General features: G+C 47.1%; 1 protein-coding gene and 1 long non-coding RNA gene across 2 annotated transcripts in view; one reads left to right on the top strand and one right to left on the bottom strand.

Moving 5' to 3' along the window:
* The window catches only part of LOC141122459 (receptor-type tyrosine-protein phosphatase alpha-like), a gene marked incomplete in the record, with an annotated part of 620682 nt that overhangs the window by 149201 nt on the left and 445674 nt on the right, over positions 1 to 25807 (bottom strand).
* On the top strand, positions 359 to 25586 carry LOC141122448 (uncharacterized). Its single transcript, XR_012240624.1, has 3 exons — positions 359 to 928; positions 20294 to 20411; positions 24199 to 25586. It is a non-coding gene; the product is annotated as an uncharacterized lncRNA (long non-coding RNA).

The raw sequence follows: 25807 nt of genomic DNA, 5'->3' as shown, positions 1-25807 counted from the left end.
AGGACAGTTTTGAGGCTAGTGAGGTGTAAGCTGGAATTCTACCTTAACCATAAGATGGCCAGACCTTTACCGTAAGTGTTCTTCAGTTTTCAAAGTTTTCACATTTCAAATTTTCAAAGTTTTCAAATCTCCTATTTGTAAAGTTTTTTTTTGTTTTTGTTTTTGTTTTTTTTTTCACCTTGTCTTTTTATATCAAAATCTTCATAAAGGTTTTTTGATTGGATACATTCACCGTTTCCCTGCATTATTTTGGCAGGTTTAGATATAACCTTAGTTTGTATGTATATCTAATTTTTTTTTTTTTTTTTTTTTAGAATTGTGTGTAGAAGGGTGAAAACCCCTATTGGTTTATATTTTTGCTGTCTGCATACTGTTGGGGAAATTTCCCTTCACTTCCTGTCCCAGAGATACAACAGGAAGTGAGAGTAAATCTCCCAAAGTGAGGGAATTCCTCTCTGAGATAGTTGTCCCCGGACATCCATCAGTTTAATGCCGTCTTATAACCAGGATGTGAGGACCTGCTAAGTCACGCTTGGCACTTTTTGTAAGACCCTCGAGGCCCCTGCATTTATTAATCTGTGTTTTCCCATTGCCCTTTAATAGAAGGAATTTCCCGCAGTCTCCTGTAATTTGTCTCCAGTTTATGTCTTCTGGAGCATGTCCCCAGTCTCTATCATCTCCTAAAGAATGTTAGAAGTCTCCGACCATCAATTGTAGCAAACCCGTAGACTGTGACCATATCCTGTTGCATGTCTTTCCTTTTGGAATTTGTTGAATATAATGTGCGGCCCTTTTGGAGATATCCTTTGAGCTCCCCTATATTAAGAAAGTTGGCCACCACGGCTAATAGATAACGGTCACAATGTATCTGATGGAGGAATAAATGTCCTTTTTATTCCACAGAGAGGACAGACGGCTCCTTTGTAATGTAAGTACAAAATTCCTGCTTCAGACTCCGGAAATAATAACCTTTATTGGGGAAATTGATGACAGATTGCACACATTAGGGGGGGGGGGGGCAATAACAAAGAGGGGTGCAGACATAAGTCCTAATCTGAGAAAACAAAGTAGATCCTTCGGATCACAAGTCCCTTGTTAATTAAGAGTAGGGATGAGCCGAATGTACCTGGGACAGTACAGGGGAGTTTTTGGTGAACTTTACTGGAGCTCTTGTTTGCAGAATTTGAACCCTATTGAAGTCACTTTAAATTAAAAACTGTTCTGGCCATTTTATAAGCTAATAGGCAAGGGATTATCAAAAAATCGCAACAGGGGGTGGGCACTGCCCTGCCGAACATGTACCAATGCAAAAAAAAAAAAAAAGTAGCGATTTTAATAATATGCAAAGTGATTGTAAACCCTCAAATGTTTTTCCTCCTAAACACTTGCCTACCGGGCACTTCACCCCCTTCCTGCCCAGGACAATTTTCAGCTTTCAGCGCTGTCGCACTTTGAATGACAATTGCAACACAGTACCCAAACTACATTTTTATAATTTTTTTTTCACACAAATAGAGCTTTTTTGCCAAATAAACAAACCGAAAAAAAAAACTTTCATAGTTTTGCAAACAGGTCATTTTTCTCCTTCATTAATGTGCGCTGATGAGGTGGCACTGACGGGCACTGATGGGCGGCACTGATGGGCGCTGATAAGGTGGCACTGATGGGCACTGATGGGCGGCACTGATGGGCGCTACTGATGGGCACTGATAGGAGGCACTAATGGGTACTGATTTGTGGCACTGATAAGAGGCACTAATGGGTACTGATAGGCACTAATATGTGGCACTGATAGGCGGCACTAATGGGTACTGATAGGCACTGATATGTGGCACTGATGGGCACTGGTAGGTGGCACTGATAGGTTACATTGAGGAAGCAGTGGTGGGCACCGATTGGCAGCAGTGGTGGGCACCGATTGGCAGCAGTGGTGGGCACCGATTGGCAGCACTTTTGCAGAAGCCAATTTATCGGCTCATTTCTCCTCTCCTCCATACGCTGATAGTGTGAGAAGGAGCAGTGTAGAGAGCCGATAACCGGCTTCTGTTGACATTGTGTTCAGGTGTGATTGGACACAGCTGATCACTTGGTAAAGAGCCACTGATTTGGCTCTTTGCATCAATCTGTTTTTGGCAGCGTCTGGAGGTCACTGCGATCACAGAGCGCATCGCCCACGTCCAGAAGTGGGCACGCAGCAAGCGCAGTCATGGGATGACCACGCTGGAGCCTTCATTCAGCTATAGCACAGTCAACAAGTGGTTAAGATAACAAACATGTTATACTTACCTGCTCTGTAATGGTTTTGCACAGAGCAGCCCCGATCCTCTTCTTCTTGGGTCCCCGTTGGCACTGCTGACAGTTCCTGGCCGGTTCATTGTGTTTAATAACAAAGTAACTTGGGATACCCATCATCTATACCAGACCCTTATCTTACATGGTGGTCTGGTATAGATATTCATTGTGGACACCACTTAAAAAAAAAAAGTTTGGGAATCTCACTAAAAATATATATCAGACACTTATCCTTAGTGAAAATTTGTGGGAAACCCCATACAAAAAAGGAAAAAAAAGTGTGCGCCCCCCCAAAATCTTTAACAGACCCTTGACCAAGCAGGCAGCCTGTAAAAGCCATGAAAAGGAGTGATGAGGGTGCAACTCCCCTCTTGAGGTCACATGCCCTCATCATGGGGTAGGTAGGAGGAATTCCCTTCTTAGACAGTTTTCACCAAAACAAATGTTCCTACTGGAAGCTGTCCCCTCACCTCCTATTCATGTGACAACTCAAAAATTTTATTTTTGCCATCAATTTCTGCACCAGAGACAATGGGCAAATGGGGAAGGGTGCATACAGTGGGGCAAAAAAGTATTTAGCCAGTCACCAATTGTGCAAGTTTTCCCACTTAAAAAGATGAGAGAGGCCTGTAATTGTCATCATAGGTATACCTCAACTATGAGAGACAAAATGTGGAAACAAATCCAGACAATCACATTGTCTGATTTTTGAAAGAATTTATTTGCAAATTATGGTGGAAAATATGTATTTTGTCAATATCCAAAAGTTCATCTCAATACTTTGTTATATATCCTTTGTTGGCAATAGGGATGAGCCGAACACCCCCCGGTTCGGTTCGCACCAGAACCCGCGAACGGAACGAAAGTTCGCACGAACGTTAGAACCCCATTGACGTCTATGGGACTCGAACGTTCGAAATCAAAAGTGCTCATTTTAAAGGCTAATTTGCATGGTATTGTCCTAAAAAGGGTTTGGGGACCCGGGTCCTACCCCAGGGGACATGTATCAATGCAAAAAAAACTTTTAAAAACGGCCGTTTTTTCGGGAGCAGTGATTTTAATGATGCTTAAAGTAAAAAAAAAAAAAAGTGAAATATTCCTTTAAATATCGTACCTGGGGGGTGTCTATAGTATGCCTGTAAAGTGACGCGTGTTTCCCATGTTTAGAACAGTCCCTGCACCAAATGTCATTTTTAAAGGAAAAAATCTCATTTAAAACTGCTTGCGGGTTTAATGTCATGTCGGGTCATGGCAATATGGATGAAAATCAGTGAGACAAACGGCATGGGTACCCCCCAGTCCATTACCAGGCCCTTTGGGTCTTGTATGGATATTAAGGGGAACCCCGCACCCAAATTAAATAAGGAAAGGTGTGGGGCCACCAGGCCCTATATACTCTGAACAGCAGTATACAGGCGGTGCAAACAAGACAGGGACTGTAGGTTTGTTGTTAAGTAGAATCTGTTTGTAATTTTGAACATTTTTAACGTGTTTAGCTCCAGCCAAAAAATCTTTTCTAAGCTTTTTGGAAAACATAGGGAAGGGTTATCACCCCTGTGACATTTGTTTTGCTGTCTTTCCTCCTCTTCAGAAGATTTCACCTCACTTTTTTGTCCCAATGAAAAATGTTTTTTGAAAATGTGGGTTTTTTTGTGGAACAAGGATTGGAAAGCATCAGTGGAAAGGAGAAATTGTTTTCCCATATTAACTCTTACAGGAAAGAATTTCCCTTCCTAGGGGTAGATTTCATCTCACTTCCTGTTGTCTCCTTCCGTTTGCAAGTAGGAGTCGTTTGTAAGTTAGATGTTTGAAAGTAGGGTCCTGCCCTATATACTCAGCAGAAATTTGGGCCTTAGGTGTTGCTGTGGCCACAACACTGTAAGCCCTCACAGGGCCCTGCTGTGAAATATTAGATCAAGAATTGTAATTACATGCCCCTGTTGAACAGGAGCTGAAAAATTAGGCCTTAGGCACTGGTGCCACAACACTGCAACCCCTCACAGACACTCTAGTTGGAACGCAGGAACGAGCCCTGCTGCAAAGTATTGCATCAAAAATTGTAATTACACGCCCCTGTTAGACAGGGGCAGAAAAATTGGGCCTTAGGCACTGGTGCTGGTGCCACAACACTGCAACCCCTCACAGACACTCTAGTTGGAACGCAGGAACGAGCCCTGCTGCAAAGTATTGCATCAAAAATTGTAATTACACGCCCCTGTTAGACAGGGGCAGAAAAATTGGGCCTTAGGCACTGGTGCTGGTGCCACAACACTGCAACCCCTCACAGACACTCTAGTTGGAATGCAGGAACGAGCCCTGCTGCAAAGTATTACATCAAAAATTGTAATTACACGCCCCTGTTAAACAGGGGCTGAAAAATTGTGCCTTAGGCACTGGTGGTGGCGCCCAGAACCAAAAATGTTCTTACAAGCTATCAGCGTGATGATTGAGGAGGAAGAGGATAATTACTCAGGGATAGTTACTCAGCATCAGCATAGGCAGTCTTTGAAGGGATCTGAGATTTCAAAAAAAATTATTCGGTTACATCAGCATCAGGTGCTTGGTAGCTGGTGGTGATCCAAGACTTATTCATTTTTATGAAGGTCAGCCGATCGACCGAGTCGGTGGACAGACGCACCCTGTGATCGGTTACCACGCCTCCAGCAGCACTAAATGTGCGTTCCGAAAGAACGCTGGATGCAGGACAGGCCAGTAGCTCAATTGCATACTGTGCAAGCTCTGGCCAGTGATCCATCCTCAAGACCCAGTAACCCAGAGGATTTTCGGTGGGAAAGGTGTCCAAGTCTGATCTTGCCCCTAGGTATTCCTGCACCATGTAAAACAGACGCTGGCGATGGTTGCTGGAACCGATCATACCTTGGGGCTGCGGACCAAAAAATTGTCTGAACGCATCGGTCAGACGGCCACCTTCTCCACCGCTCCTTCTTTGACTGACCGAAGCCTCAGCAACACGTTGTCCAGAAACAGGAGTTTGTAACCTCCCAGTCTCTGGGAACGCGTTGCACAGACCTTTCTGCAAGGCCTCCCGAAGATGTTTCATCCTCTGCTCCCTCTGCGATGGCAAGATAAGGTCCGCAACCTTACCCTTGTAACGTGGATCAAGGAGGGTTGCCAGCCAGTATTGGTCCTTCTCCTTGATACCACGAATACGAGGATCCTTACGCAGGCTTTGCAGGATCAGGGAGGCCATGCAGCGTAGGTTTGCTGAGGCATTCGGTCCGGAGTCCTCTGGGTCACTAAGAACGACATGGTCCGCAGCCACCTCCTCCCAGCCACGTACAAGTCCATGTGTTTCTTGGGACTGATCCCTTAAAGACTGCTGCTGATGCTGAGTGCCAGGCTCCACCTCCATACTGACACAATCTTCCTCCTCCTCCTCTTCCTCCTCGTCCTCTTCCTGTGTGATCGGCGGGCACGCAGGAACACTGTCTGGATAAAGGGGGCCTTGAGAGCTAAGGAAGTCCTCCTCTTCCTGCCTCTGTTCTGCCTCAAGTGCCCTGTCCATTATTCCACGCAGCGTGTGCTCCAACAGGTGGACAAGGGGGACAGTGTCACTGATGCATGCACTGTCACTGCTCACCATCCTCGTGGCCTCCTCGAATGGTGACAGGACAGTGCATGCATCCCTGATCATGGCCCACTGGCGTGGGGAAAAAAAACCAAGCTCCCCTGACCCTGTCCTGGTGCCATAGTCGCACAGGTACTCATTGATGGCCCTCTGCTGCGTGTGCAGCCGCTGCAGCATGGCCAACGTTGAGTTCCACCTGGTGGGCATGTCACAGATTAGGCGGTTCTTGGGCAGGTTAAACTCCTTTTGGAGGTCCGTCAGCCGAGCACTGGCATTATATGACCGGCGGAAATGCACACAGACTTTCCTGGCCTGCCTCAGGACATCCTGTAAGCCCGGGTACCTGCCCATGAACCGCTGCACCACCAAGTTAAGGACGTGAGCCAAACAGGGCACATGGGTCATTTGTCCCTGTCGGAGGGCAGAGAGGAGGTTGGTGCCATTGTCGCAAACCACCATTCCTGCCTTAAGTTGGCGTGGCGTCAACCACCTCTGAACCTGCCCCTGCAGAGCTGACAAAACCTCTGCCCCAGTGTGGCTCCTGTCCCCCAAGCACACCAGCTCAAGCACCGCATGGCATCTTTTGGCCTGCGTACTTGCGTAGCCCCTTGAACGCCTACGGAGCACCGCTGGTTCCGAGGAAGAGGCCATGGAGGAAGAAGAAGAGGAGGGGGTGGAGGAGAGAGGTGTGTCACAATCAGCATTTTGGAGGCGTGGTGGCGGAACAACCTCCAACACTACTGCACCTTGTCCTGCATCCTTCCCAGCTGCCAGCAGAGTCACCCAATGCGCCGTGAAACTTAGGTAACGTCCCTGTCCATGCCTGCTGGACCATGAGTCAGCGGTAATATGCACCTTACCGCTGACCGCCCTGTCCAGCGAGGCATGGACATTGCCTTCCACATGCCGGTAGAGAGCCGGAATCGCCTTCCGTGAGAAAAAGTGGCGTTTGGGTACCTGCCACTGAGGAACCGCACATTCCACAAACTCACGGAAGGGGGCAGAGTCTACCAACTGAAAAGGCAGCAGTTGAAGTGCTAGCAATTTTGCCAAGCTAGCATTCAACCGCTGGGCATGTGGATGGCTGGGAGCGAACTTCTTTTGGCGGTGCAGCAGCTGGAGCAGGGAAATTTGCCTGGTACAATCTGACGTCGGTGTACCAAAAGCAGATTGCCCACAAGTACTTGGCTGTGACACACCTAATTCTACACCTTCATTCCTCTCACTGCAGGTCTCAGAGAGGACTGAAGTTCTAGTGGGGTTGGAAATCTCAGCTGATGAGGAGCAAGGAGAGATCCTCTTTGTTCTTTGGTGTGGGTCTTTTAGATACGCTTGCCAACGAACTGCATGGCAGGTCAACATATGTCTGGTCAAGCATGTGGTACCCAAGCGGGAGATGTTTTGGCCACGCGAGATACGCTTGAGACATATGTTGCAAATAGCAGCGGTGCGATCTGATGCACTCGTCTCAAAAAAGGCCCACACCAAAGAACTTTTTGAATAACGCGCAGAGACTGCAGCGCCCTGCACATGTGGAGCTTTGGGGTGTGATGCAGTCAATGTGCTGCCCTTAGGCTGGCCCCTGGAGGGCATCCTGCCTCGTTGGTGATGTGCCGCCGCCTCCTCCTCCTCCTCCTCCTCCTCCTCCTCCTCTCTCCTATCAGGCACCCACGTTGAGTCAGTGACCTCATCATCCCCTCCCTCCTCATCACTGGAGCAAACCTGGCAGTATGCTGCAGCAGGGGGAGCATGACTGCCAGATTGCTGTCCTTCTTGGGCACCCCCTCTGTCCGTGCTCATGTTACTGCCTTCATCGAGCTCAGTATCGTCATCAGAGCCTTCCAAACGCTGGGCATCCTCCTGGAGCATGTACCCAACACTGTGGTCAAACAGTTCGAGGGAATCCTCATGAGGACATGGTGGAGCTAGGGAAGGAGTCACTGATGACATTGAGCTGAGGGAAGAGGCCGCTGCTTTGCCAGACAAAGCACCCTGGGCATGGGTGAGAGAGGATGAGGAGGATGAGGACGGCTTGGTCATCCACTCGACCAAGTCTTCCTCATGTTGCGGCTCAACACGGCCAGCTGCCGAAAAAAAGGCCAAGCATGTCCCATGGCCACGTGCTGATGAGGATGCACCGTCTCCACGACCAGCACTAGACACAGAGCCTGCTTGCCCTCTCTTATTGGCTTGTGACTGTCTGCCTCTCCTTCTTGGCCTTCCAGACATACTAATGGCCTGTAGCTGCACTAAGCTGGGATAGAACACCTGTAATTTTCTTCAAGTAGCTTTATATACTGTAACCAGACAAGCCTGCCTGTCAGTAGGAAGATAACAGGAACGGATCTAGCTGAACACTGTGAGCAGGACGCACTGTACTAAATGTAAATAGTCTAGCTGCCTGACCGTGGTACTAATAGGATCAAATAGAACACCTGTAATTTTCTTCAGGTAGCTTTATATACAGTAACCAGACAAGCCTGCCTGTCAGTAGGAAGATAACAGGAACGGATCTAGCTGTACACTGTGAGCAGGACGCACTGTACTAAATGTAAATAGTCTAGCTGCCTGACCGTGGTACTAATAGGATCAAATAGAACACCTGTAATTTTCTTCAGGTAGCTTTATATACTGTAACCAGACAAGCCTGCCTGTCAGTAGGAAGATAACAGGAACGGATCTAGCTGAACACTGTGAGCAGGACGCACTGTACTAAATGTAAATAGTCTAGCTGCCTGACCGTGGTACTAATAGGATCAAATAGAACACCTGTAATTTTCTTCAGGTAGCTTTATATACTGTAACCAGACAAGCCTGCCTGTCAGTAGGAAGATAACAGGAACGGATCTAGCTGAACACTGTGAGCAGGACGCACTGTACTAAATGTAAATAGTCTAGCTGCCTGACCGTGGTACTAATAGGATCAAATAGAACACCTGTAATTTTCTTCAGGTAGCTTTATATACTGTAACCAGACAAGCCTGCCTGTCAGTAGGAAGATAACAGGAACGGATCTAGCTGAACACTGTGAGCAGGACGCACTGTATTAAATGTAAATAGTCTAGCTGCCTGACCGTGGTACTAATAGGATCAAATAGAACACCTGTAATTTTCTTCAGGTAGCTTTATATACTGTAACCAGACAAGCCTGCCTGTCAGTAGGAAGATAACAGGAACGGATCTAGCTGAACACTGTGAGCAGGACGCACTGTACTAAATGTAAATAGTCTAGCTGCCTGACCGTGGTACTAATAGGATCAAATAGAACACCTGTAATTTTCTTCAGGTAGCTTTATATACTGTAACCAGACAAGCCTGCCTGTCAGTAGGAATTTAACAGGAACGGATCTAGCTGAACACTGTGAGCAGGACGCACTGCACTAAATGTAAATAGTCTAGCTGCCTGACCGTGGTACTAATAAGATCAAATAGAACACCTGTAATTTTCTTCAGGTAGCTTTATATACTGTAACCAGACAAGCCTGCCTGTCAGTAGGAAGATAACAGGAACGGATCTAGCTGAACACTGTGAGCAGGACGCACTGTACTAAATGTAAATAGTCTAGCTGCCTGACCGTGGTACTAATAGGATCAAATAGAACACCTGTAATTTTCTTCAGGTAGCTTTATATACTGTAACCAGACAAGCCTGCCTGTCAGTAGGAATTTAACAGGAACGGATCTAGCTGAACACTGTGAGCAGGACACACTGTACTAAATGTAAATAGTCTAGAAGATAACAGGAACGGATCTAGCTGAACACTGTGAGCAGGACGCACTGCACTAAATGTAAATAGTCTAGAAGATAACAGGAACGGATCTAGCTGAACACTGTGAGCAGGACGCACTGCATTAAATGTAAATAGTCTAGATAGAAGATAACAGGAACGGATCTAGCTAAACTGAATACAGTGTATATATATATATATGCAACACCTGGGATGCATATATATACACAATACACTGTAAGTGCAGCTAACTGACTGACTGTTCTGCCTAATCTATCTAACTCAAATCAAATGACACTGTCTCTCTCTCTCTCTATCTCTCAGCACACCGGAACACACACTACACAGGGCCGCCGTGCAGGCGGCCTTATATAGTGTGGGGTGTGTACTAAATCCCCTGAGCCATAATTGGCCAAAGCCACCCTGGCTTTGGCCAATTACAGCTCTCTCTACTGACGGCGCTGTGATTGGCCAAGCATGCGGGTCATAGTGCATGCTTGGCCAATCATCAGCCAGCAATGCACTGCGATGCCGCAGTGAATTATGGGCCGTGACGCGCCACACGAATTTAGCGCGAACGGCCCATAACGTTCGCAATTCGGCGAACGATCGAACAGCCGATGTTCGAGTCGAACATGGGTTCGACTCGAACACGAAGCTCATCCCTAGTTGGCAATGACAGAGGTCAAATGTTTTCTGTAAGTCTTCACAAGGTTGTCACACACTGTTGCTGGTATGTTGGCCCATTCCTCCATGCAGATCTCCTCTAGAGCAGTGATGTTTTGGGACTGTCGCTGGGCAACACGGACTTTCAACTCCCTCCAAAGGTTTTCTATGGGGTTGAGATCTGGAGACTGGCTAGGCCACTCCAGGACCTTAAGAAGCCACTCCTTCGTTGCCTAGGCGGTGTGTTTGGGATCATTGTCATGCTGAAAGCCCCAGCCACGTTTTATTTTCAATTCCCTTGCTGATGGGAGGAAGTTTGCACTCAAAATCTCACAATACATGGCCCCATTCATTCTTTCATGTACACGGATCAGTCGTCCTGTTCCCTTTGCAGAGAAACAGCCCCAAAGCATGATGTTTCCACCCCCATGCTTCACAGTAGGTATGGTGTTCTTTGGTTGCAACTCAGCATTCTCTCTCCACCAAACACGACGAGTTGTGTTTCTACCAAACAGTTCTACTTTGGTTTCATCTGACCATATGACATTCTCCCAATCCTCTTCTGGATCATCCAAATGCTCTCTAGCAAACCTCAGACGGGCCCGGACATGTACTGGCTTAAGCAGGGGGACAAGTCTGGCACTGCAGGATCTGAGTCCCTGGCGGCGTAGTGTGTTACTGATGGTAGCCTTTGTTACGCTGGTCCCAGCTCTCTGCAGGTCATTCACTAGGTCCCCCCCGTGTGGTTCTGGGATTTTTGCTAACCGTTCTTGTGATCATTTTGACCCCACAGGGTGACATCTTGAGTGGAACCCCAGATCGAGGGAGATTATCAGTGGTCTTGTATGTTTTCCATTTTCTAATTATTGCTCCCACAGTTGATTTCTGCACACCAAGCTGCTTGCCTATTGCAGATTCAGTCTTCCCAGCCTGGTGCAGGTCTACAATTTTGTTTCTGGTGTCTTTCGACAGCTCTTTGGTCTTCACTAGGGATGAGCCGAACACCCCCCTGTTCGGTTCGCACCAGAACATGCGAACAGGAAAAAAGTTCGTTCGAACATGCGAACACCGTTAAAGTCTATGGGACACGAACATGAATAATCAAAAGTGCTAATTTTAAAGGCTTATATGCAAGTTATTGTCATAAAAAGTGTTTGGGGACCTGGGTCCTGCCCCAGGGGACATGGATCAATGCAAAAAAAAGTTTTAAAAACGGCCGTTTTTTCAGGAGCAGTGATTTTAATAATGCTTAAAGTCAAACAATAAAAGTGTAATATCCCTTTAAATTTCGTACCTGGGGGGTGTCTATAGTATGCCTGTAAAGGGGCGCATGTTTCCTGTGTTTAGAACAGTCTGACAGCAAAATGACATTTTGAAGGAAAAAACTCATTTAAAACTACCGGCGGCTATTGCATTGCCGACAATACACATAGAAGTTCATTGATAAAAACGGCATGGGAATTCCCCAAAGGGGAACCCCGAACCAAAATTAAAAAAAAAAAAATGACGTGGGAGTCCTCCTAAATTCCATACCAGGCCCTTCAGGTCTGGTATGGATATTAAGGGGAACCCCGGCCAAAATTAAAAAAAAAAAATGACGTGGGGTTCCCCCTAAATTCCATACCAGACCCTTCAGGTCTGGTATGGATTTTAAGGGGAACCCCGCGCCAAAAAAAAAAAAAAAAACGGCGTGGGGTCCCCCCAAAAATCCATACCAGACCCTTATCTGAGCACGCAACCTGGCAGGCCGCAGGAAAAGAGGGGGGGACGAGAGTGCGGCCCCCCCTCCCTCCTGAACCGTACCAGGCCACATGCCCTCAACATTGGGAGGGTGCTTTGGGGTAGCCCCCCAAAACACCTTGTCCCCATGTTGATGAGGACAAGGGCCTCATCCCCACAACCCTGGCCGGTGGTTGTGGGGGTCTGCGGGCGGGGGGCTTATCGGAATCTGGAAGCCCCCTTTAACAAGGTGACCCCCAGATCCCGCCCCCCCCCGTGTGAAATGGTAAGGGGGTACATAAGTACCCCTACCATTTCACGAAAAAAGTGTCAAAAATGTTAAAAATGACAAGAGACAGTTTTTGACAATTCCTTTATTTAAATGCTTCTTCTTTCTTCTATCTTCCTTCATCTTCTGGTTCTTCTGGCTCTTCTGGTTCTTCTGGTTCTTCCTCCGGTGTTCTCGTCCAGCATCTCCTCCGCGGCGTCTTCTGTCTTCTTCTCCTCGGGCCGCTCCGCACCCATGGCATGGGGGGGAGGCTCCCGCTCTTCTCTTCTTCTCTTCTTCTTTTCTTCTCTTCTTCTCTTCTTCTCTTCTTCATTTTCTTCTCCGGGCCGCTCCGCAATCCATGCTGGCATGGAGGGAGGCTCCCGTTGTGTGACGGCGCTCCTCGTCTGACAGTTCTTAAATAACGGGGGGGCGGGGCCACCCGGTGACCCCGCCCCCCTCTGACGCACGGTGACTTGACGGGACTTCCCTGTGGCATTCCCCGTGACGTCACAGGGAAGTCCCGTCAAGTCACCGTGCGTCAGAGGGGGGCGGGGTCACCGGGTGGCCCCGCCCCCCCCGTTATTTAAGAACTGTCAGACGAGGAGCGCCGTCACACAGCGGGAGCCTCCCTCCATGCCAGCATGGATTGCGGAGCGGCCCGGAGAAGAAAATGAAGAAGAGAAGAAGAGAAGAAAAGAAGAAGAGAAGAGCGGGAGCCTCCCCCCCATGCCATGGGTGCGGAGCGGCCCGAGGAGAAGATAGAAGACGCCGCGGAGGAGATGCTGGACGAGAACGCCGGAGGAAGAACCAGAAGAGCCAGAAGAGCCAGAAGAACCAGAAGATGAAGGAAGATAGAAGAAGCATTTAAATAAAGGAATTGTCAAAAACTGTCTCTTGTCATTTTTAACATTTTTGACACTTTTTTCGTGAAATGGTAGGGGTACTTATGTACCCCCTTACCATTTCACACAGGGGGGGGGCCGGGATCTGGGGGTCACCTTGTTAAAGGGGGCTTCCAGATTCCGATAAGCCCCCCGCCCGCAGACCCCCACAACCACCGGCCAGGGTTGTGGGGATGAGGCCCTTGTCCTCATCAACATGGGGACAAGGTGTTTTGGGGGGCTACCCCAAAGCACCCTCCCAATGTTGAGGGCATGTGGCCTGGTACGGTTCAGGAGGGAGGGGGGCCGCACTCTCGTCCCCCCCTCTTTTCCTGCGGCCTGCCAGGTTGCGTGCTCGGATAAGGGTCTGGTATGGATTTTTGGGGGGACCCCACGCCGTTTTTTTTTTTTTTTTTGGCGCGGGGTTCCCCTTAAAATCCATACCAGACCTGAAGGGTCTGGTATGGAATTTAGGGGGAACCCCACGTCATTATTTTTTTTAAATTTTGGCCGGGGTTCCCCTTAATATCCATACCAGACCTGAAGGGCCTGGTATGGAATTTAGGGGGACCCCCACGTCATTTTTTTTTTTTTTTTTTGGTTCGGGGTTCCCCTTTGGGGAATTCCCATGCCGTTTTTATCAATGAACTTCTATGTGTATTGTCGGCAATGCAATAGCCGCGGGTAGTTTTAAATGAGTTTTTTCCTTCAAAATGTCATTTTGCTGTCAGACTGTTCTAAACACAGGAAAAATGCGCCCCTTTACAGGCACACTATAGACACCCCCCAGGTACGAAATTTAAAGGGATATTACACTTTTATTGTTTGACTTTAAGCATTATTAAAATCACTGCTCCTGAAAAAATGGCCGTTTTTAAAACTTTTTTTTGCATTGATCCATGTCCCCTGGGGCAGGACCCAGGTCCCCAAACACTTTTTATGACAATAACTTGCATATTAGCCTTTAAAATTAGCACTTTTGATTTCTCCCATAGACTTTTAAAGGGTGTTCCGCGGCATTCGAATTTGCCGCGAACACCCCAAATTGTTCGCTGTTCGGTGAACTTGCGAACAGCCAATGTTCGAGTCGAACATGAGTTCGACTCGAACTCGAAGCTCATCCCTAGTCTTCACTAGGGATGAGCCGAACACCCCCCTGTTCGGTTCGCACGAGAACATGCGAACAGCGTTAAAGTCTATGGGACTCGAATATGAATAATCAAAAGTGCTAATTTTAAAGGCTTATATGCAAGTTATTGTCATAAAAAGTGTTTGGGGACCTGGGTCCTGCCCCAGGGGACATGGATCAATGCAAAAAAAAGTTTTAAAAACGGCCGTTTTTTTGGGAGCAGTGATTTTAATAATGCTTAAAGTGAAACAATAAAAGTGTAATATTCCTTTAAATTTCATACCTGGGGGGTGTCTATAGTATGCCTGTAAAGGGGCGCATGTTTCCTGTGTTTAGAACAGTCTGACAGCAAAATTACATTTCAAAGGAAAAAAAGTCATTTAAAACTACTTGCGGCTATAATGAATTGTCCGTCCGACAATACACATAAAATTTCATTGATAAAAACGGCATGTGATTTCCCCACAGGGAAACCCCAAACCAAAATTAAAAATGGCATGGGGGTCCCCCTAAATTCCATACCAGACCCTTCAGGTCTGGTATGGATTTTAAGGGGAACCCCGCACCAAAATTTTTTAAAAAATAGCGTGGGGTCCCCCCAAAAATCCATACCAGACCCTTATCCGAGCACGCAACCTGGCAGGCCGCAGGAAAAGAGGGGGGGACAAGAGAGTGCCCCCACCCTCCTGAACCGTAACAGGCTACATGCCCTCAACATTGGGAGGGTGCTTTGGGGTCCCCCCAAAGCACCTTGTCCGCATGTTGATGGTGACAATGACCTCATCCCCACAACCCTTGCCCGGTGGTTGTGGGGGTCTGCGGGCGGGGGGCTTATCAGAATCTGGAAGCCCCCAGATCTCGACCCCCCCCCTGTGTGAAATGGTAAGGGGGTACAAAAGTACCCCTACCATTTCATGAAAAAAAGTGTAAAAAAAGGTTAAAATTGACAAGAGACAGTTTTTTGCCAATTCCTTTATTTAAAGTCTTCTTCTTTCCATCTTCTTTCTTCTATCTTCCTTCGGTTTCTTCCTCCATCTTCTTCTTTCTCTGGTTCTTCCTCCCTCCGGTGTTCTCGCCTGGCATCTTCCTCCGCGGCGACATCTTCCCTTCTTCGTTCTTGGGCCGCTCCACATCCATGATGGGAGGCTCCCGCTGTGTGACGCTTCTCGTCTTCTGACACTTCTTAAATAACGGAGGGCAGGGCCACCCGGGGACCCCGCCCCCTCTGACGAACGGGTACTTCCCAGTGGCATTCCCCGTGACGTCAGAGGGGGGCGGGGTCACACGTTACATCACCCTCCCAATGTTGAGGGCATGTGGCCTGGTACAGTTCAGGAGGGGGGGAGCGCTCTCTCGTCCCCCCCTCTTTTCCTGCGGCCTGCCAGGTTGCATGCTCGGATAAGGGTCTGGTATGGATTTTTAGGGGGGACGCCACGCTATTTTTTTTTTTTAATTTTGGTGCGAGGTTCCCCTTTAAATCCATACCAGACCTGAAGGGCCTGCTATGGAATTTAGGGGGACCCCCACGCCATTTTTTTTTTTAATTTTGGTTTGGGGTTCCCCTGTGGGGAAATCCCATGACGTTTTTATCAATGAACTTTTAGGTCTATTGTCGGACCGACAATTCATTAATAGCCGCGAGTAGTTTTAAATGACTTTTTTTCCTTTGCAATGTCATTTTGCTGTCAGACTGTTCTAAACACGGGAAACATGCGCCCCTTTACAGGCATACTATAGACACCCCCCAGGTATGAAATTTAAAGGAATATTACACTTTTATTGTTTCACTTTAAGCATTATTAAAATCACTGCTCCCGAAAAAACGGCCGTTTTTATAACTTTTTTTTGCATTGATCCATGTCCCCTGGGGCAGGACCCGGGTCCCCAAACACTTTTTATGACAATACCATGAATATAAGCCTTTAAAATTAGCACTTTTGATTTCTCCCATAGACTTTTAAAGGGTGTTCCGCGGCTTTTGAATTTGCCGCGAACACCCCAAATTGTTCGCTGTTCAGCGAACTGGCGAACAGCCGATGTTCGAGTCGAACATGAGTTTGACTTGAACTCGAAGCTCATCCCTAGTCTTCACCATAGTGGAGTTTGGAGTGTGACTGTTTGAGGTTGTGGACAGGTGTCTTTTATACTGATAACAAGTTCAAACAGGTGCCATTAATACAGGTAATGAGTGGAGGACAGAGGAGCCTCTTAAAGAAGAAGATACAGGTCTGTGAGAGCCAGAAATCTTGCTTGTTTGTAGGTGACCAAATACTTATTTTCCACCATAATTTGCAAAAAATTTCTTTCAAAAATCAGACAATGTGATTGTCTGGATTTGTTTCCACATTTTGTCTCTCGTAGTTGAGGTATACCCAGGGTCGGATTAACATAGGGGCTGATGGAGCTGCAGCTCCAGGCCCCTGCCTTAAAACCGGCCCTCCCAGCCAGCAGTATAAGCCCGATTTTCTCCTGTCCATAAACTTCTATGGGGCAGGAGAAGCTGTGTATAAATGGAGGGGTGTCTGGCTGTACCTGTGTTTGCTCACTGTGTTTATTACATTATCACAGTGCACAGTTCCCCCCCTACATAAATGGGAGAGGCTGAGTCGGCTCTGCCTTTCCCCTCCCCTCTCTCACTCTGTGAAGTCTGTGGCTGTGTAGTGAAGAAGGATCCGTGTGGGTGGGAAATTATGAACAGAACAGCGGCAAATATCTCTGAGTGATCAGCCTCCAGGGACCATCCAAATGTGAGCTCAGTGACTCTGATCTCCCTTCCCCTCGTTTTTAACTTATTTCTCCAGCAGTAGCTCTTATAACTGCAGCCAAAGTGTTTAGAATTGTGTCCTCAGCCTGTGGTAGTACTCGGTCCCTTGTGCTTTTAGGTGGGTTCACACGGGTTTGCTGTTTTCCTGCGTTTTACCCACAGTCCTATTGATTTCTATTAGGTTGTGTGTTTTTTTTCTGAAAGTGCACCAAAATTCCTACATGCTACATCTTATCTTTGGCGCACTGTCAGAAAATGCAGCAAAAACCTGCAACCTGATATATATCAATAGGACTGCAGCTAAAACTGCAGATACACAAGCAGTGCGGCCGACTACAGCACACCAGTGTGAGCCCAAAGGCTTGCACTCACCACCCCCCTGTAGAACTTGGTCTGATCAATACTCCTGGCATACACACACACACGGCCATACCATCCCAGATCAGGAGGGGTGGGGGCTCCAGGGATTTGATTGACTATGCAGGCCCTGTCCCTCCTATCCATCATAGCAGAGTCCTGGAGGCAGTGGCAGGCTGCTGGTGGCAAGTGGCACACTATATATGGTGGCATGCTGCTGGTGGCAAGTGGCACACTGTGTCTGGTGGCATGTGGCACACCGTATCTGGTGACAGACTGCTGGTAGCAAGTAGCACACTGTATCTGGTGACAGGCTGCTGGTGGCAAGTGACACACTATATCTGGTGGCATGCTGCTGGTGGCAAGTGGCACACTGTATCTGGTGGCAAGTGGCACACTGTATCTGGTACATGCTGCTTGTGGCAAGTGGCACACTGTATCTGGTGACAGGCTGCTGTTGGCAAGTGGCACACTGTATCTGGTGGCAGGCTGCTGACTGTATCTGATGGCAGGTGGCACACTGTATCTGGTGGCAGGCTTCTGTTGGCAAGTGGCACACCATATCTGATGGCAGGCTGCTCGTGGCAAGTGGCACACTGTATCTGGTGGCAAGTGGCACACTGTATCTGGTGGCAGGCTGCTGACTGTATCTGATGGCAGGTGGCACACTGTATCTGGTGGCAGGCTTCTGTTGGCAAGTGGCACACCATATCTGATGGCAGGCTGCTCGTGGCAAGTGGCACACTGTATCTGGTGGCAAGTGGCACACCGTATCTGGTGGCATGCTGCTGGTGGCAAGTGGCACACTGTATCTGGTGGCAGGCTGCTGGTGGCAAGTGGCACACTGTATCTGGTGGCAAGTGGCACACCATACCTGGTGGCATGCTGCTGGTGGCAAGTGGCACACCATATCTGGTGGCAAGTGGCACACCGTATCTGGTGGCATGCTGCTGGTGGCAAGTGGCACACCGTATCTGGTGGCAGGCTGCTGGTGGCAAGTGGCACACCGTGTCTGGTAGCAGGCTGTGGGTGGCAAGTGGCACACTGTGTCTGGTAGCAGGCTGTGGGTGGCAAGTAGCATGCCGTATCTGGTGGCAGGCTGCTGGTGGCAAGTGGCACACTGTGTCTGGTGGCATGTGGCACACCGTATCTGGTGACAGGCTGCTGGTAGCAAGTAGCACACTGTATCTGGTGGCATGCTGCTGGTGGCAAGTGGCACACTCTATCTGGTGGCAAGTGGCACACCGTATCTGGTACATGCTGCTTGTGGCAAGTGGCACACTGTATCTGGTGGCAGGCTGCTGTTGGCAAGTGGCACACTGTATCTGGTGGCAGGCTGCTGACTGTATCTGATGGCAGGTGGCACACTGTATCTGGTGGCAGGCTTCTGTTGGCAAGTGGCACACCATATCTGATGGCAGGCTGCTTGTGGCAAGTGGCACACTGTATCTGGTGGCAAGTGGCACACCATATCTGATGGCAGGCTGCTCGTGACAAGTGGCACACTGTATCTGGTGGCAAGTGGCACACCGTATCTGGTGGCATGCTGCTGGTGGCAAGTGGCACACTGTATCTGGTGGCAGGCTGCTGGTGGCAAGTGGCACACTATCTGGTGGCAAGTGGCACACCATACCTGGTGGCATGCTGCTGGTGGCAAGTGGCACACCATATCTGGTGGCAAGTGGCACACCGTATCTGGTGGCAGGCTGCTGGTGGCAAGTGGCACACCGTATCTGGTGGCAGGCTGCTGGTGGCAAGTGGCACACCGTGTCTGGTAGCAGGCTGTGGGTGGCAAGTGGCACACTGTGTCTGGTAGCAGGCTGTGGGTGGCAAGTAGCATGCCATATCTGGTGGCAGGCTGCTGGTGGCAAGTGGCACACTGTATCTGGTGGAAGGCTGCTGGTGGCAAGTGGCACACTGTATCTGGTGGCAGGCTGCTGTTGGCAAGTGGCACACCATATCTGGTGGCAGGCTGCTGGTGGCAAGTGGCACAGTGTTTCTGGTGGCAAGTGGCACACTGTATCTGGTGGCAGGCTGCTGGTGGCAAGTGGCACACTGTATCTGGTGGCAGGCTGCTGGTGGCAAGTGGCACACTGCATCTTATGGTAGGCTATGGGTGGCATCTGGCGGCAGGCGATGGTGGCAAGTGACATGCTGCATCTGGTGGCAAGTGACAAGCTCAGGTTCCCACTGATTCTGCATCATGGTGAGTTGAACTATTTCACTGTATATTACAATGTAGTAATAGAAATAATGGAATTTGATCATCCTGACGCCATATCAAGCATAGTGTCAGGATGATTTTAAATGCTAACACCAGCCATTTGCCCGAAAAATCACCCCCGACACCTATTTCCCCATCAACCCCGAGACTACATCCCCCCTCATGTTTTTTTTGGGAAGGGGGGATGTCCCTGAATGGCAGTTTGGAAATGTGGTCCCCCTATGTTGCTGTTAGTGAGAGACCGCATAGCAGGTAGTATTGGTGGTGTTGCTGCTGCTCAGAGGCTGCACGGCTGATATTACTGGTGAACGTAGATTTAATTTGTTTTAGCAAAAAATGTTTGCATTTTCATTTTGTTTCCATAAAAAGGCCACCAAAATCCTTAGCACCAGGCCCATGATGCTCTCAATCTGGCCCTGGGTATACCTATGATGACAATTACAGACCTCTCTCATCTTTTTAAGTGGGAGAACTTGTACAATTGGTGGCTGACTAAATACTTTTTTGCCCCACTGTATACTCAATGGGAATGCACCAGACAGTATCTAACCTCTCACCAAACCTCCCAAACCCCAAAACTAAAAAAAAAGATAATGTTGGCTTTACACACAGTCTACTTTTATGTTGTATTTAGTTAAATATTCTGTTTCTTCTTTGTGTCCTTCAATTCCAGAGTGTTGTCACTTCCTTCATTTGGGTTCATTATCACAATGCTGAGTTTGAAATTTCTGGTTCTGGTGGGTCTCGCTGTGATCCCGCTGACCCCCTGGATGGAGATGAGAAATCCGGCGGTGAGTATCTGACTTTAATACAAAGTAACACATAGAACACAGTGATGTCATAATTCATCTCATGTTGTCATATTTATATCATTGGATCCAATTCATTAATCTCCATAACACTGATGCCGCGTACACACGAGCGTAATGTCCGTCAGAGAAAGTCCAATGGGAGCATTTTATCGTGTATTCCGACCGTGTGTATGCTCCATCAGACTTTTTCCTTCGAAAATTCTGATGGACCTAGAAAGAGAACATGTTCTAAATTTTTCCAATGGAACTAATTACTATCGGGAAACCCGATCGTCTGTATGCTGTTCCAACGTACCAAAAACGACGCTCGCTCTGAAGCAAGTACGAGACGGAAGCTATTGGCTACTCGCTATTGTACTTCCTTTTTCTAGTCCCGCCGTACGTGTTGTACGTCACCTCGTTCTGGGCAGTCAGACTTTGGTGTGATCGTATGCAAGACAGCTTGAGCGGAATTCCATCGGAACTTCTTTGGAAAAACCTTCAGAGTTTATTCCAACGGCAAAACCAGTCGTGTGTACAGGGCATCAGATCAGATCAGATATAACTAGAGGACATTTAGTTTATTCTGTGCACTTCTTTGAGGCAAAATTGATTCTATATATCTTGTCTTAATGTTCGGGAAACTAGGAGCTTCTATCTGACATGGGAAGGAAAAAAGCTGGTCATACTAGAGTAGATTGTCCAACAAATGTTTGTACCAAATTTCCCTTTGGTACATTTGTTGACTTGACAAATGCCATTTGAAAATACTTCAAACTTTATTTGCTTTTAACATTCAATTTTGGAAGGATTGCTATTTCACACATTTTTTTTTTTTTTAACGTACTTAAAACCTGTTCTCTTAAGAAAATGTTTCCATCTCACTCTTTTGAATTTTATTGTCACTATGGTTTAAAAAGAACACCAATGTGACCCCTACTTACCATTAGAAAATCAAACAAATGTTCCTAAAAGAAACCACATTCATCTTATGTATGGCCTGCATAAAGGCGTTATAAACGTTCCTACCTGTACTTTGTTTTTCACCTTCATAAGATGTAAATTAATCATGTAATGTCATGGTGTCATTCATAAGATGTTCATTGGTCATGTAGCCTAAAGGTGTCATTCATAAAAAAAAGCACAATGGTCATGTTGTCTTGTGGTGTCATTTGTTGCCCTGTACTCACAGCCTATAGTAGAGTAAATCATCACATTTCGGTGTCAATAATTTATGTTTGTGTTCAAACAGGATGTATGCAGTATGGCACTGCAAAGGTTAATACGTGACCTCTGTCTGTAATGAGCCTGCTTTGCATTGGACCTCACCCCAAGGTCTCCAGTATGGGGTTCGTAATATTAGCAAAACCTGCTAAAACATTCCCAGTCCACTACCTACTAAGGCCAGTGGGTGATCTGTATTACCAATTTGTCAATCTTCCCTTTGGCCTGTCCCTGCCCCCCCGGGTTTTCACAAAACTGCTTGCCCTGCTCCTAGCTCTGTGTTATGCTTAGAGGATCCATGTTGTAGTTTACTTGGATGATCTCTTGCTAAAGCATTAGTCCTCCCTATACCTGTCAGCCATTATCCAGCAAAAAATTACAAACTATGAAGAGCTTTGGTTGAATCCTCAACCGGCTGAAGTTGTCTCTAGAACCAACTCACCGGTAAGAGTATCTAGGCACTGTGCAGGATCTTCTGTCCTGGGACAAACTTCTGTCCTTCCAATCTTCTACTCAGGCCCTCTGGGCCCACAGACAACACTCACTTCTTTCCTTTGAGGCAGCGCCTAATGGTTTACTCCAAACAAATTTTTCTGGCAGTGTGGCACAAAACTACTCATTCCTTGGACAGCTTCATTTGTCTGACCTTTAAGGCCAGACTCTCCCTGATGTAGTGGATTTCCAACACAGTGCTGGAGTCAGGGAAACCCTGTACCCCAAGATGTGGAAGGTTTTCACAATGGGTGCCAGCTTTTTGGGCTGGGAAGGAGTCCTGGATGCTATCTTGGTGCAGGGGATTTGATTATTGGAAGAGGCCTGACTTCCCATCAACATTCCCAACATCGTGAAATTTAGGGCAGTTTGGTTGTTCCTTCAATGCTGGTCCCCTCATTTGTCAGGGCACCCAATGAGAATGTGGGCAGTGGTCCACTTCAACTATCAAGGAGGCACCAGAAGTTGTGTCACTCAAAAGGAAGTAGACTTTATCCTCCCCTGGGCAGAGCTGCATGTTCCAACCCTGTCCACAGTCCACATTCCAGGCATAGAAAACTGGCAAACAGGCCATTTCAGAAACTGAAAAACATTCTCTCACCCTGTTCCGCTGTGCCTCCCTTTGACCTTAACCTGGTGCTTTTGGCAATTCTGAGGCCACCCTTTCAACCTATCAGGGATATTTCCTAGTCTGACCTTATCTTCAAGGTGACTTTTCTTGTAGGTATCACCTTTGTAAGACATGTCTTAGCAGCTTTGTCCTGTAATTAACATTTCCTAGTATTACACAAGGACAAGGTTGTCCTGAGCCCTAGCCAGGACATTATTTCCCTCTGTCCTACTCCAGAACATCCCAAATAAATCTCCCTTCCATTTTCTTGAAATGATGAAATATAATAGTAATAGTTCTCCTCTCAGCTACAGGCAGTCAGATTCTTTCTTTTGCTTCCCAAGGGTTTCTGCAAGAGGCTCCCTCCTTCTTTTTCCACCATTACTAAGTGAATTAGATAAGCCATCATTCAAGCCTATGGTTTGAAGAAAAAGATTCCCCACTTCCCTGTTAAGATGCACTCTATCAGATCTCTTAGTGCTTCATGAGGTTTTCAGGATCAAGCATCTGTTTCTCATATTTACACTTATGCCGCGTACACACGGTCGGACTTTTCGTCTACAAAAGTCCGACAGCCTGACCGACAGACTTCCGGCGGACTTTCGGCGGACTTGCAGCAGACTTGCAGCAGACTTTCTAACGAACTGACTTGCCTACACACGACCACACAAAAGTCCGACGGATTCGTACGTGATAACGTACACCGGACAAAAATAAGGAAGTTTATAGCCAGTAGCCAATAGCTGCCCTAGCATGGGTTTTTGTCCGTCGGACTAGCACACAGACGAGCGGATTTCGGGGTCCGTCGTAGTTACGACGTAAAGATTTGAAGCATGTTTCAAATCTAAAGTCCGTCGGATTTGAGGCTGAAAAAGTCTGCTGAAAGTCCGGAGAAGCCCACACACGATCGGATTACCAGCCAGCTTTAGTCCGTCAGCGTCCGTTGGACTTTTGTAGACGAAAAGTCCGACCGTGTGTACGCGGCATAAGTCTTCTGTTCATACGATAAGTTCTACCAGGTGGGTGTTGAGGCCTCCTCTGATGACAATATCGGTCATAAAATGCTACAAGCTGCTCTCTCTGAGGTCTGCTGAACCCTTCTTGGCCCATCTGCTGTGTGGACCTGGTGGCATTTGTTGCCCATCCCACAGTTGGACTGTTTATAAACATCCCATGGTAAAGAAAATTAGACTTACCAGTAAAATCTGTTTCTTGGAGTTCAGTATAAAGCACAGGGCCCTCCTCTCTGTTCTTTATGATTTCTCTATTTCAAAACTGAAGCCAATCAAGAGTGGGAATGTTAATATTGAGGACTCGGAGGCAGCTTTCTTTTCTGCCAGAGTCCAATCACCTGAAGGTAGCCGCATATAACCCAAGGTGATGGAGTCTGTACAACTACCAAAGCAATGGTATCATTTATGTTGATTTTGTTATTTTTGATGTTTTTCATTTCTATTTCAGGAGAAGAGAAAAAAGAAAAGAACAAATATTTCTACAGAAGATGTTGATGATGATAAAGTATACGAGGTCCTGGAAGAAGCTGAGAATGGAAACTAGGAATAAACTATTATATACTATATTTCACTCTCTGAGAACACCATACAAAGCTTCACTGATCAGTCAGACAGTATGGAAAGCCGTGAACACCAAGAGATAAATTAGAGACTTCTATCCGATGGAAGGCTTTGGAGATCACATCTCTGTGCAGAGCTCCCATGTTCTGTATGATGGATCACTGTATGGTGGGAGATGATTGGAAGGCAGTACTGAGGTCCTGGGTTCAGTTTCACCTAAGGAAGTATCTGAATGAAATTTATATATATCCCTGTGTTGGGTTGGGTATCTCTTATACCAGCATTTTATATTTACATACTGTTATACTGTAGGTACTATGAATAAGGCAGATTACAGACACCTGCAGGATTATACTTACAAGCACACAGACTGAAAATATACAGAAACAGGGCTGATGATTGAGAGGTACAGGCAAACCCACACTCTGCGCAGTATACACTTCTGACCCCTATACTAAGCACATTACATACACCTGACCCCTACACCTTACATTGAGTACATTACATACACCTGACCCTTACACTAAGCACATTACATACACCTGACACTTACACTGTGTACATTAAATATACCTGACCACTGCACTCTGTACATTATACACCCCTGACCCCTACACTTAATATATTACATATATCTGGTCCATACACTCTGTACTTTACATACACCTGAACATTGTACTATGTACATTACACGCCCCTGTGCTCTCTACATTACATACACCTGACCCCTGCACTCTGTATATTACGCACACCAGACACCTGCACTCTGTTTTACCTACTCCTAACCCCTACACTGTACATTACATACAACTTCCCTCTGTAATATATACGATGAACACACCTGACCCCTGTACTATGTACACTACACACTCCTGATCCTAGCACTCTTTACATTACATACACCTGCCCATGGTACAATGTATATTTCATACACCTGACCCTGATGCTATGTATATCACACACACACCTGACCCCGGCACAATGCATATTACAAACACCTGACCCTTGTACTATGTATATTACATACATCCTGACCCCTGTACTATGTATATTACACACACCTGACCCCTGCATTATGTATATTACATACACCTGACCCAGGTAAAATGTATATTACACACATCTGACCCCAGTATAATGTACATTACACACACCTGACCCCTTACACCATGTATATTAAACACACCTGACCCCTGCACTATGTATATTATACCCACCTGACCCCTGCACTATGTATATTACACACACACTTGACCTCTGCACTTTGTAATATTACACACACCTGACCCCTACATTCTGTACTTTACATATATATGACTCTCTAGTGTGCTAGATGTAGATAGATTTTTTTTGTAGAATAGGCTGTTAGCGTAGGAAAATTCAGCTTAGCTGAGAGCTGGGTGTAGCACCTCCTAGCTAGAGTGCTAGAGTAGGAAAACTGTTTGGCTTGGCTGGCAGCCAAGCCTGTGTTTTTTATCTGGATCAAGGCAGTGACT

This window comes from Aquarana catesbeiana, linkage group LG01, assembly GCF_042186555.1.
Source record: "Aquarana catesbeiana isolate 2022-GZ linkage group LG01, ASM4218655v1, whole genome shotgun sequence".
Taxonomy (NCBI): Eukaryota; Metazoa; Chordata; class Amphibia; order Anura; family Ranidae; genus Aquarana; species Aquarana catesbeiana.
Note: the sequence above shows the minus strand (reverse complement) of the source record. Positions and strands in the feature narration are given on the sequence as shown.